Source organism: Aotus nancymaae, unplaced genomic scaffold (assembly GCF_030222135.1).
Source record: "Aotus nancymaae isolate 86718 unplaced genomic scaffold, 86718_ANA_hifiasm-v0.15.2.pri h1tg000059l, whole genome shotgun sequence".
In the NCBI taxonomy this organism is placed as follows: Eukaryota; Metazoa; Chordata; class Mammalia; order Primates; family Aotidae; genus Aotus; species Aotus nancymaae.
In genome coordinates this window covers 50,303,947-50,316,639 of record NW_026988473.1, presented here as the reverse complement: position 1 = coordinate 50,316,639, position 12,693 = coordinate 50,303,947, and the positions used below count along the sequence as shown (strand labels likewise).

The 12,693-nt window shown below is 42.5% G+C and overlaps 1 protein-coding gene across 1 annotated transcript in view; it reads left to right on the top strand.

The window, feature by feature from the left end:
* The window catches only part of SWAP70 (switching B cell complex subunit SWAP70), a 157,575-nt gene that overhangs the window by 44,824 nt on the left and 100,058 nt on the right, over positions 1–12,693 (top strand). The gene's annotated exons all lie outside the window — the stretch shown is intronic.

Genomic DNA, 12,693 nt, shown 5'->3' with positions numbered 1-12,693 from the left:
CCCAACATCCAGATTTTGGATTCTACTATGTCTTAAAAATAAACAAGGTTTTTGAAACATAGACAATGTCTGGAGTAGGGAAAGATCAGGAGGGGTTTGTAGCATCCATGAAAAGGATACAGCTAGGCTCAGTGGCTCACTCCTATAATCCCAGCACTTTGGGAGGCCAAGGCTGGAGGATTGCATGAGGCCAGGAGTTCAAGACTAGCCTGGGCAACATGGTGAGACCTCGTCTTTACTAAAAATATAAAAATTAGCTGGGCGTGGCTGTGGGGGCCTGTAATCCCAGGTATTTAGGAGGCTGAGGCAGGAGAATCACTTGAACCCGGGAGGTGGAGGTTGCAGTGAGCCGATATTTCACCACTACACTCCAGCCTGGGTGACAGAGTGAGACTGTGTCTCAAAAAAAAAAAAATGTATTTGAAATAATGCTGATGGAGCCAAACAAAGAGGGTTCCCACTGGCCACAGGGCGATTCTTCCGAGCATCAAAAAGGAATAATAATTACAGTTAATTATTATTAAATAAAAAATAATTTAAAAAATTATATAAGTAAAAAAATAAATTATATCAGTTATAAAAGTCTTTGAGTCAAAGTGAAAAGGTTGCAAGAGTATATAAAAAGGTAATTATGATACAAAAGGAGGATAAATATAGGATTTATTTAAGTTCCTAATAATTTTGGCTGTTTATTTCTTGGTTTTGTTTGATTTTTTTTCTTTTTTTTTTTTTTTTGAGACAGAGTCTCACTCTGTTGCTCAAGCTGGAGTGCAGTGGCATTAACTCTGCTTACTGCCACCTCCACCTCTTGAGTTCAAGGAATTCTCATACTTCAGCCTCCTGAATAGCTGGGATTACAGGTGCGTGCCACCACGCCCGGCTGATTTTTTTTTTTTTCTTCAACAGAGATGGGGTTTCACCATGTTGGCCAGGCTGGTCTCAAGATCTTTCTACCTCAGCCTCCCAAAATGCTAGGATTACAGGTGTGAATCACTGTACCCAGCCTATTTCTTCTGTTAAGTTTATTTTGTGTATAAAATATATTTCTCTCTGGTAATGAGGGAAGAGTGTATTCAGGGCACTTGTGAGTAAGCCAAAGAGTATGTAAAAAAGCAGGAATCATACCAAGAACAGGAAAAACTGAATAACCTTCATGGTCACTTAATAACCAGGTAAAAAGAGGGTCTGATAATGTGTTACAAAATGGTGTGTAAATCAGATGTCATTAAAAAAAAATCTGACTTTGCAGATTCAATCCTTCCTTTCCTGGCTGTTAAAACATCTGAATCATGCTATTAATAAAGATTAGATAATGGGTGACTGGAAACATGGGAAGGAGGAGGAAGCTGCTGTGAGGCCTGCTGTATCGTCTGGAGCAGTAACTCAGCAGCACCCATATGGCATGGCCTCCTCAAGTCATCAGCAGAAGGATCAGGACTGCACCAAACCGTAAGTCCATGAGGGAAAGGGCCTTACATGCATGTCCACTGTGGGATCTCCAGTGCCTGGCACAATACCTGATACAGAGAAGATGCTCAATACATATGTGTGCATGAAAGAGAGGAAAGAGAAAAGGAAGGCATGGAGAAAAAAAGGGAGTGAAGAATGGAGGAAAAGATCTTCGATGCTTTCCCAGAAGGAGAGGATGAATGGAGAGTGATCACCTCTTCTCTACTACTCTCTCCCATCTGTTTCTTGTGTGCAGTCAGTGACCTGAGTTGTTCTGTTCTTACTGAGTCAATAATGGGGCAGAGGACAGGTGGATATTCAGCCTGAGGCTGAACTAGATCTTGGAGACCAGTATTTGCCCTGTCCTACTTGGATGCCAATAGTTTCCCACAATCTCTATGGATACACAGCTGTCAGTTAGAGGTTTGCCTCAGATTCAAACCATAGATGTCTTCATTAGAAGATGTTGGGAAAGAGGAAACACATGAGTATCCCAGAATTAGGACTTCAGAGGGGCTTCAGAGCTGCTTCCAACTGTCTCCTCTGCTTCTCTCCCGCAAGCTGAAGTCAATGGCTAGAGTAGCCATAATTGAAGTTTTCTTTGCCGCTCCCAGGTCAAATAGGCTAAAATTTCATCCAGTGGAGATTAATTTACACTTGTAGGTTAATACCCAAGATGACTAAACATTGGTCATTCACACCTGAATATAAATTGCTTTAATTTAGATTGCTTACCCACACTTAGGAGAAGATTTTGATGGAGAGGGTGGAGGGGAAATTTTGGACCCCTCTGGTGGCATTCCTTCCTTCCATTCTCCCTCCCTTTCTCCCTCCCTCCCTCCCTTCTTCCCTCCCCTTTCTCTCTTTCTCTGTCTCTCTCTCTTTTCTTTTGAGACAGGGTCTTGCCCTGTCACCTTGGCTGGAGTGTGGTGGTACACTCATAACTCACTACAACCTTGAACTCTTGGGCTCAAAAGATCCTTCAAGCTTGACCTACTGAGTAGCACGTGCCACCACACCTGGGTAATTTTTGAAGCAATTTTGTAGAGACGAAGTCTTACCATGTTGCACAGGCTGGTCTCAAACTCCTGATCTCAAGCGATCCTCCTGCCTTGGCCTCCACAAGTGTTGGCATTACAAGCATAAGCCATTGCACACTGCTGTGGCTGTACTTTCTCAGTCTTAGTCTCTTTCATGGGCTTCCCTTTAAGCTACTCCTAATTTTAGCTGACCCCTATCCCCACCCCATGTAGTTGAAAATTCTTGTATAACTTTTGACTTCCCCCAAACTTGACTACTAATAGCCTCCTGTTGGCCAGAAAAGGAAGAATAAACCTGGAGGCCTCATACTTCCTTGTTTCAAAAGTATACAATGCTATAGTAATCAAAACAGTATGGCATTGGCATAAAGACAGACATATAGACTAATGGAATAGAATAACAATAGTTAATAAACATAAACAGTTGATTAACACATATTTTATGTTATATTTATTATATACTGTATTCTTTTTTTTTTTTTGAGACAGAGTTTCGCTCTTGTTACCCAGGCTGGAGTGCAATGGTGCGATCTCAGCTCACCACAACCTCCGCCTCCTGGATTCAGGCAATTCTCCTGCCTCAGCCTCCTGAGTAGCTGGGATTACAGGTGCGTGCCACTGTGCCCAGCTAATTTTTTGTATTTTTAGTAGAGACGGAGTTTCACCATGTTGACCAGGATGGTCTTGATCTCTTGACCTCGTGATCCACCCGCCTCGGCCTCCCAAAGTGCTGGGATTAAAGGTGTGAGCCACCGCACCCGGCCCATATACTGTATTCTTACAATAACACTATAGAAATAAAATACTAAGAAAACTGTAAGGAAGAAAAAATATATTAACTATTAAGTGCAAGTGGATTATCATAAATGTCTTTATGATGAGTAGGCTGAGGAGGGGGAAAAGGAGGGATTAACCCTACTGTCTCAGAGTGACAGAGGCAGAAGAAAATCTGCATATAAGTGGACCGGCACAGTTTAAACCTGTATTGTTCAAGCATCAACTGTACGTGTATGTTACACCTGAGCTGGGCATTACCCACAAATCCTCAGGCTACACTCTTGCCTTTGACCACAGGAACCATGAGAAAATCTCAGGCATTTCTTCAGGCTCTGCCTCTCGCCCTTGGGCTTGGATCCTTGACTTGGCCTGTTCTTCCTGATTTCTGCACCTCTGGTTTTATACCAGATTCCCCTCCTCTCTGTCTTGTCCTGAGATTTCACTAATGGGCTTGCCTTTTTTTCTAATTTTTTTTATTGTGGGAAAATACACATAACATAAAATTTACCATCTTAACTATTTTAAGTATATACTCAGTAGTATTAAAAACATTCGTAACATTGTGCAACCGTCATCACCATTCATAACTCTTTGCATCTTGTAAAACTAAATCTATACCCATTAAACAACAGCTCCGCATTCTCTTCTCCCCACATTCCCCGGCAACTACCATTCTACTTCTGTGTCTATGATTTAGATTATACTCTGTAAGTACCTCATATAAGTGGAATCATATAACACTGGTCTTGTGGTGACTGGCTTATTTCACTTAGCATAATGTCCCTGGGGTTCATCCACACAGCATGTATCACTATTTCTTTCCTTTTTAAAGCTGAATAATATTCCATTGTATGTACATGCCACATTTTACTTATTCATTCATCCATCCATGGACACTGGTTGCTTTTCCTTTTTAGCTATTGTGAATAATGCTGTTATGAAATGGATACACAAATATCTCTTTGAGATCCTATTTTCTTTTCTTCTTCTTCTTTTTTTTTTGAGACAGAATCTCACTCTGTCACCAGACTGGAGTGCAGTGGCACTATCTTGGCTCACTGCAACCTCTGGCTCCCGGATTCAAGTGATTCTCCTGCCTCAGCCTCCCAAGTAGCTGGGACTACAGGCATGCACCACCATGCCCAGCTAATTTTTGTATTTTTAGTAGAGACAGTGTTTCACCATGTTGGCCAGGATGGTCTCGATCTCTTGACCTCGTGATCTGCCCACCTTGGCCTCCCAAAGTGCTGGGATTACAGGTGTGAGTCACTGCACCCAGCCGAGACTGCATTTTAAATTCTTTTGGGTAATACCCAGAAGTGGAATTGCAGGATCATGTGGTAATCCAATTTTTAACATTTTGAGGAACCATCATATTGTTTTCCACAATGGTCATATCATTTTACATTTCTACTATCAGTGCACAAGGTTTCCAATTTCTCCACATCCTTGGCAACGCTCGTTCTTTTCTTTTTTTGATAGTAGGTATCCTAATGGGTGTGAAGTGATAGCTCATTGCAGTTTGATTTTCATTTCCCTAATGATTAGTAAGATTGAGCATCTAATCAATGTTAGTTATGCTGAGCATTGGTTTTTTGCATATCTTCTTTGAATATTCAAGTCCTTTGCCCACTTTGAATTTTGTTGTTGTTGTTGAGATTGAGGAGTTCTTTATATATTCTAAAATTAAACTCTTATGAGATACATGCCTTGCAAATATATATATATATATATATATATATATATATATATATATATATATTTTTTTTTTTTTTTGAGACATAATTTCACTCTTGTTGCCCAGGCTGGAGTGCACTGGCATAATCTCGGCTCACCACAACCTCCACCTCTCAGGTTCAAGTGATTCTCCTGCCTCAGCTTCCCGAGTAGCTGGGATTACAGGCATGCGCCACCATGCCCAGCTAATTTTGTATTTTTTAAGTAGAGATGGGGTTTCTCCATGTTGGTCAGGCTGGTCTCGAACTCCTGACCTCAGGTGATCTGCCCACTTTGGCCTCCCAAAGTGCTGGGATTATAGGCCTGAGCCACCTCGCCCAGCTGCCTTGCAAATATTTTTGCCCATTCTGTGGGTTGTCTTCTTACCCTGTTGAGGTTGTCTTTTGATACACAACATTTAAAAACTTTCATGAAGTCCACTTTGTCTATTTTTTCTTCTGTTGTCTGTGTCTTTGGTGTCAAAGCCAAGAACCCATTGCCAAATCTAATGCAGTGAAAATTTGTCCTATGTTTTCTGCTAAGAGTTTTAGGTCTTACCTTTGGGTCTTTGATCTATTTCAAGCTAATTTTGGTATATTATGTTAGGCAAGAATTCAACTTCATTATTTTGCCTGTGGATATCCATTTTTTTTCAATATTATTTGTTGAAAAGATTGTCTTTTCCCTATTGAAGGGGCTTGGCACCCTTGTCAAACATCACTTGACCATTTATGCAAAGGTTTCTTTCTTGCCTCTTTATTCTATTCCATTGGTGTGTATGTCTGTCTTTATGCCAGTACCACACTGTTTTGATTACTGTAGTTTTATAATAGTTTTGAAATCAGGAAGTGTGAGGCCTCTGGCTTTATTCTTCTTTTTCAAGATTGTTTTGGCTATTTGGGGTCCCTTGAAATTCCACATGAATTTTAGGATTTTTTTTTCTTTTTTTTTTTTTGAGACAGAGTTTTGCTCTTGTCACCCAGGCTGGAGTGCAATGGTGTGATATTGGCTCATTGCAACCTCCACCAAGTGATCCTTCCACCTTAGCCTCTATAGCTATCTGTAAACTTCAACTAATTCTCAAGCCTTAAATGCCACATGTAGTAAGCTTCTCCTGACTGTACTCCTGCCCCTGTCTTCAGTGGGTCAGGCTGATATGGATTTTCATGCATTCAGTGTGGCAGTAGATCTAGCCTTGGTCCCAGCGGAATTATGACTAAATTGGGATTTTTGCATAGAATCCTGGGCTTAGTCAAAACTCCAGTTTGTAATGTCTGAGAAGTCTTTCAAAGTTAGTCCTGTCACACAGTTCTTAACATTAAAAGATCATGTTTTGCTGCTTTTGTACCTTGAGCAAACCATCCAACCCCAAGGCATCAGAGGCTTTTGTCCTCTTTGGCATCAGAACTCTGTTATTATTGTTCTCCTTTCTCTTGCTTGTCACTCACCCCTCCTATTTGGATAGGCTATCATGATTATGCCATGCTTTCACAGCTGTTATTATTTTATTCATTCTTTATAATAACCCTGTGAGGCAGAGAGGGTGGTTGTTTTTGACAGTTAAGGAGCCTACAACCTCACCTGACTGTGAAGACATGAGACAGGCCTAACTTCCTAAGGCTCTGCTTCAATCCTGGAGCTAGCTTACAAAACTTACCATGGAATCAGAAGTGACCTTCCTCTTCAGAAAATGGGAGTAATGAAGATGCTATCAGCTACTGCTGAACCCAGTGGCCAGGGGAACCCAGTGGGCAGGGGTTGGATACCACTATCACATCTGCCAACTTTAGTCACGGACAGTCAACATTTCTGCTTCCTGTTGCCAGACTGTGTTCACTGATTACAGGGTATTTCAGGGTATTTGGGGGAAGATAAGAGCTCTACTGAACTAACTGACGGGACTGGTGCTCCCAGCTTAACAGACTAAGATGCCAACCAATTCCCTTCTCTCATCTCGGCATTCTTCCCAGTGTTCACCACACTCTAGCCATGCTGGTCTTCACTTGGATTTCTTGACTAAATCATTCTCCTTCAGGCTGATCTGTCTAAAAGCCTCTTCCCCATTTTTTGCCCAGTTAATTGCAACTCATCCTTCAGGATCCAGACTCATTGTTAATTTCTCATTTGAAGCCTAAGGTTCAATGATTCGCTATAAAGACTCACAGGACTCAGCATATAGTCATGTTCATGGTTAAGACTTATTACCACAAGAAGATACAGAGCCAAGTGGCCAGGCGTGGTGGTTCTTGCCTGTAATCCCAGCACTTTGGGAGGTTGGCATGGGTGGATCACTCGAACTCAGGAGTTCAAGACCAGGTGGGCAATATGGCAAAATCCTGTCTCTACAACAAATGTAAAAATTAGCTGGGTGTGGTGGTAAGTGCCTGTAGTCCCAGCTACTTGGGAGGCTAAGGTGGGAGAATCACATGAACCTGGGAGCGGAGCTTGCACCACTGCATTCCAGTGTGGGGGACAGAGCACTCTAGCCTGGGCAACACAGTGAGACTCTGTCTCGCAAAACAAGACAAAACAAACAAAGGCTAACCTTGGAAGCAGAACTTTCTGTCTTTTTTCTTTTTTAGAGACTGGGTCTTGGTCTATTGCTCAGGCTGTAGTGCAGTAATGCAATTATGGCTCACTGTAGCTTCAAACTTCTGGGCTCAAGTGATCCCTCTGCCTCAGCCTCTTAAGTAGCTAGGGCTACAGGCATGCATCACCATGCCTGGCTAGTTTTTTACTTTTTTTTTTTTTGAGATAGGATCTCATTCTGTTACCCAGGCTGGAGTGCAGTGGTGCAATCACAGCTTACTGCAGCTTCAACCTTCTGGGATCAAGTGATCCTCCCATCTCAGCCTTTTGAGTACTGGGGACCATAGGCATGCACCACCATGCTCAGCTAATTTTTTTTATTTGTAGAGATGAGGTCTCATTATGTCACTCATGTGGTCTCAAACTCCTGGGCTCAAGTGATCTTCTGCCTTGGCCTCCCAAAGTGCTACGATTACAGTCATGAAACACTGTGCCTGGCTTAAGCTGAACTTTCCTGCTCTGGTTAACTCTATTTTGCACACTGGCCAACATGTAACGATGATGTAAGGACAGCAAAATTTTAGCAAATACTCCCATTGAAAAAGGTGGAAGAAGGGCTGGGCACAGTGGCTTATGCCTATAATCCCAGCACTTTGGGAGGCCAAGGTGGGTGAATTGCCTGAGCTCAGGAGTCTGAGACCAGGCAACACTGTGAAACCCCATCTCTACTAAAATACAAAAAATTAGCCAGCATGGCAGCGTGTGCCTGTGATCCCAGCTACTCGGGAGGCTGAGACAGGAAAATTGCTTGAACCTGGGAGGCAGAGGTTGCAGTGAGCCGAGATCGTGCCATTGCACTCCAGCCTGGGCGACAGAGTGAAAAAAGAAAAGGAAAGAAAATAAAAAGGTGGAGGGGCCAGGCAAGATGGCTCAGGCCTGGTAATTCTAGCACTTTGGGAGGCCAAGGAGGGTGGGTTGACTGGAGTTCGAGACCAGCCTGGGTAACATGGTTAAACCCTGTCTCTACTAAAAATACAAAAAATTAGCCAGTCATGGTGGCGTGTGCCTATAGTTCCAGCTACTTGGGAAACTGACGCAGGAGAATTGTTTGAACCCAGGAGACAGAGGTTGCAGTCAGCTAAGATCGTGCCATTGCACTCCAGCCTGGGGGCACAAAGTGAGATGAGACTTGGTGTCAAAAAAAAAAAAAAAAGAAAGAAAGAAAACCATAGAGGGAGGAAGAATGAGAGGCACATAGTAGTTACTGGCCCATAGCAATTCTGAAATCCATGCAGGCATATATTTCTAACTCCTTGACTAAGGCCTAGAACTGCTCCATGGGAGTTTTTCTCTGTGATTCTTGGCTCTTCCCTTTGGACTTTGGGCTTTGCATTTAGCCTTGCTTCCTTTTCCATGAGAAATAACCTGTGTTTGCAAGTAAGTTGTCTTTTTGGCCTGCTCCCTCTCCATGTAAAGTTTGGTGCCCTAAGGTCTCTTTTCATTTTGAACTATCTGTTCTTTTCAGTTCAAGTTTATGGTGCTTCTACCAATATAATTATCTTAAAAACATTGTGAGTTTTCTATTAACAGTATTGAGGTTCACTCTATTAGACAAAAGCCACACTCTAAAGTCTTTTAAGAGACAGGGTCTTACTCTGTCACCCAGGCTGGAGTGCAGTGGCAAGATCTTGCTGACTGCAGTCTTGACCTCCCAGGCTGAAGCAATCTTCCCACCACAGCCTCCAGAGTAGTTGGGACTACAGGTGCACACCACCATCCCCAGCTATTAAAAAAATTTTTTTTGTAGAAGTCGGGGGTCTCATTATGTTGGCCAGGCTGGTCTTGAACTCCTGAACTCAAGTGATCCACCCACTTCGGCCTCCAAAAGTGTTGAGATTACAGGCATGAGCCACCATGTCTGGCCCTCTAAAGTATTTAAAGACTATTTTCTCTCTTCCTTGGATTTAGATTCAAGGTACTCTGAGATAATGCTCTTAAAATTCCTGAAGCCTTTTTGTCTAATTGGGAATGTCTATGAAGCATGCCTTTCAATCTTACAGCTGTTCCCTGAGCTGAAAAAAAGCCCTTGAGATTATTTTTTATTTTTATAGAGATTAGGTCTCACTATGTTGCCCAGGCTGGTCTTGAACTTCTGACCTCAAGTGATTCTCCTGGCTTGGCCTCCCAAAGTGTAGGATTACAGGTGTGAGCCACCATGCCCGGCTACCTGAGGTTATTTTTACCCAGAGGCCATACTTTACTTGAACTCCAGCCTGGGGGCACAATAATCTTTGCTATTAGGCCACCTCCTGCTGTGAAAGTCTTTTTGTTGGGAGATACTAGAGATTAGAAATAGGTTTGTTTTTGAATCTAGCAAGTCTTGACTTCTTAATATTCTCTCTAAGTGCTGCTTGAAAATTAAACAATTTCTTAGTTCAACTTTTTGTATTTTGTCTTAGACAAATAGAAGACATCACTTGGCAGTTTCAACATTTCTGACTGGAAACTCCCTAGCCAAACCCATGAGATACAAGATCATTAACTGTGCTTTCCAGTTTTCATTAGATACCCTTTCTTTCTTTTTTTTGGTTGAGATGTGTCTCACTATGTTGCACAGGCTGGCCTTGAATTCCTGACCTCAAGTGATTCTCCTGGCTCAGCCTCCTGAGTAGCTGGGTCTGTAGGTGCACACCACATACTGGGCTACTCTTTCTGTTTTTTACATTACCTCATATAACAGTGCTGCCAAACTTTCTGCCACTATACGACAGGGGTCGCCTTTTATCCAACTGTATTAGTTTGCTAAGGGTGCCATAACAAGGTATAGGGTGGCTTAAACAACAGAACTGGTGGCTTAGACTACAGAAATTTATCATCTCATAGTTCTTGTTTTTTGTTTGTTTGAGACAGTATCTCGCTCTGTCACCCAGGCTGGGGTGCAGTGGCTCAATCTCAGCTCACTGTAACCTCCGCCTGCCAGGTTCAAATAATTCTCATTCCTCAGCCTCCCAAGTAGCGGAGATTACAGGTATGTGCCACCGTGCCCAGCTAATTTTTTGTATTTTAGTAGAAACAGGGTTTTGCCATGTTGGCCAGGCTGGTCTTGAACTCCTGGCCTCAAGTGACCCACCTTCCTTGGACTCTCAAAGTGCTGGGATTATAGGCATGAGCTACTGCCCCAGCGGTCTCACAGTTCTAGAGGCAAGACATCCAAGATCAAGGTATTGGTAGAGTTGGTCCTTCCTAAGAGCTGTGAGCAAGATCTGTCCCATGTTTTTCTCCCAGATTCTCATGGTTTGCTTGCTGGCAGCAATATTTGGCGTTCTTTGGCCTGTAGATCCATCACTCTGATCTGTCTTCAGGCTGACATGGTGTTCTTTCTGTGTGCATATTTGTGTTCAAAATTTGGATGCCAGTCATACTGGATTAGGACCCATTCTAATGACATAATTTTAAGTGAATTACCTCTGTAAAGACCCGATCTTCAAATATAATTACATTCTGGCTGGGTGCGGTGGCTCATGTGAGTAATCCCAGTGCTTTGGGAGACTGAAGTGGGAGGATCCTCTGAGGCCAGAAGTTTGAGACCAGTGTGGACAACATAGCAAGACCCTATCTCTACAAAAAAAGTAAAAAAAATTAGGTGGGCATGGTGGTATGCACCTATCTGCTTGGGAGGTGGAGGCAGGAGGATCACTTGAGCCCGGGAGTTCAAGGTTACATGAGCTATGGATTGCACCACTGTACCCAAGCCTGGGTGACAGAGTGAGACCCTGTGGCTAAAAAAAAACCAAAACAAGAGCAAATAAAATCACATTCTGAGGTACTGGGAGTTACAATTTCAATACGAATTTTGGTGGGGACACAAGTCAACTCAAAGTACCAACCATCAATAACAATTCCCTCACTGTCCTTCAAGACTTCACCTGAGGCCCTTTTGGTTTCTGCCCACCCCTGTCCAAAGCAGATGACACGTTTTCCATTGTTGCAGTATCTAACTTCACCAATTTCATTATCAGTTATGGGCTGATCAGGGAAGTGGCCACCACTATGGAACCAGGCTTTATTCTAAGAATTGGATACAACACAATTGCAGGAGAAGCTAGGGAAGAAAAGGTCTGAAAGAAGATGACTGGACCATCAGAAAAGTCACCAACGGGAGATCACAAAGGAAAGCTGATGAATGACCATAGAAGGCTGTTCCCTTTGTATCCAGCAATGGGCCTGAAGTTTATGATAGGTCATCAGGGCTAGCAATCAGGAAGAAAAGTTGGAATGCACTGAGGGAGAGTGGGGACAAACTAGAATCCACAGGACAAACTGGAACCCATGAGGACAAAGTGGAACTCACAGCTATCTTTCACATTGATGAGCATGTGATATGTAGCATAAACTAATGCCCTTACCACAGAACTACACATGGTGCCTTGTCCCAGGGCTTGTAGAAGCTGAAATAGAAAATCTGGTGGGAGCTGAAGGCGCTGTGGGCCAGTTAATGCTCTGTGCCAACAAAGTATATTAGCAGATCAGTAACAACTCTATGGTCTTACATATGAGGAAATGTAGCCTTATTTACTCATAGATGAGTAAACGGGAAAGCCTGAATTCTGCCCGACATCTGTGTGATAGTCATCTTCTAAGATGACCCCCATGATTCTTGCCTATGGGTACTCATACATTTTGATAGTTTCCCTCCCAAATAAAATAGATTTGACCTGAGCAATCAGTAGAGCATTGCAGAAATGATGGTGAATGACGTGATGGTGGATCATAAGAAACACTGCAGCTTCCATCTTTCTCTTTTTTGAATTAATTGAAAACCAGCTGACATGTTGTAAGGATACTCAAGCAGCCTGAGGACAGGCCCAAATAGAGAGGAAGTGAGGGCTTCTGTAAATGACCCATCCATGTGAGTGAACCACCTTGGAAGTAGATTTTCCTTCACCAGCCTAGCCTTCAAATGACTACAGCCCCATGTTTTACTGCAACGTCCCGAGAAACTTCAAGTCAGAACTATATAGCTAAGCAGCTTCTAAATTCCTGAATTACAGAAAATACGAGATAATGTTTATTATGGTTTTAAAGCTGTTAAATTTTGGGTTAATTGGTTATATACAACATTAGATTAATATAATCTGTTAGATTCTGAAAAATCTTTATTTTTCTTTCTTTCTTATTTTTA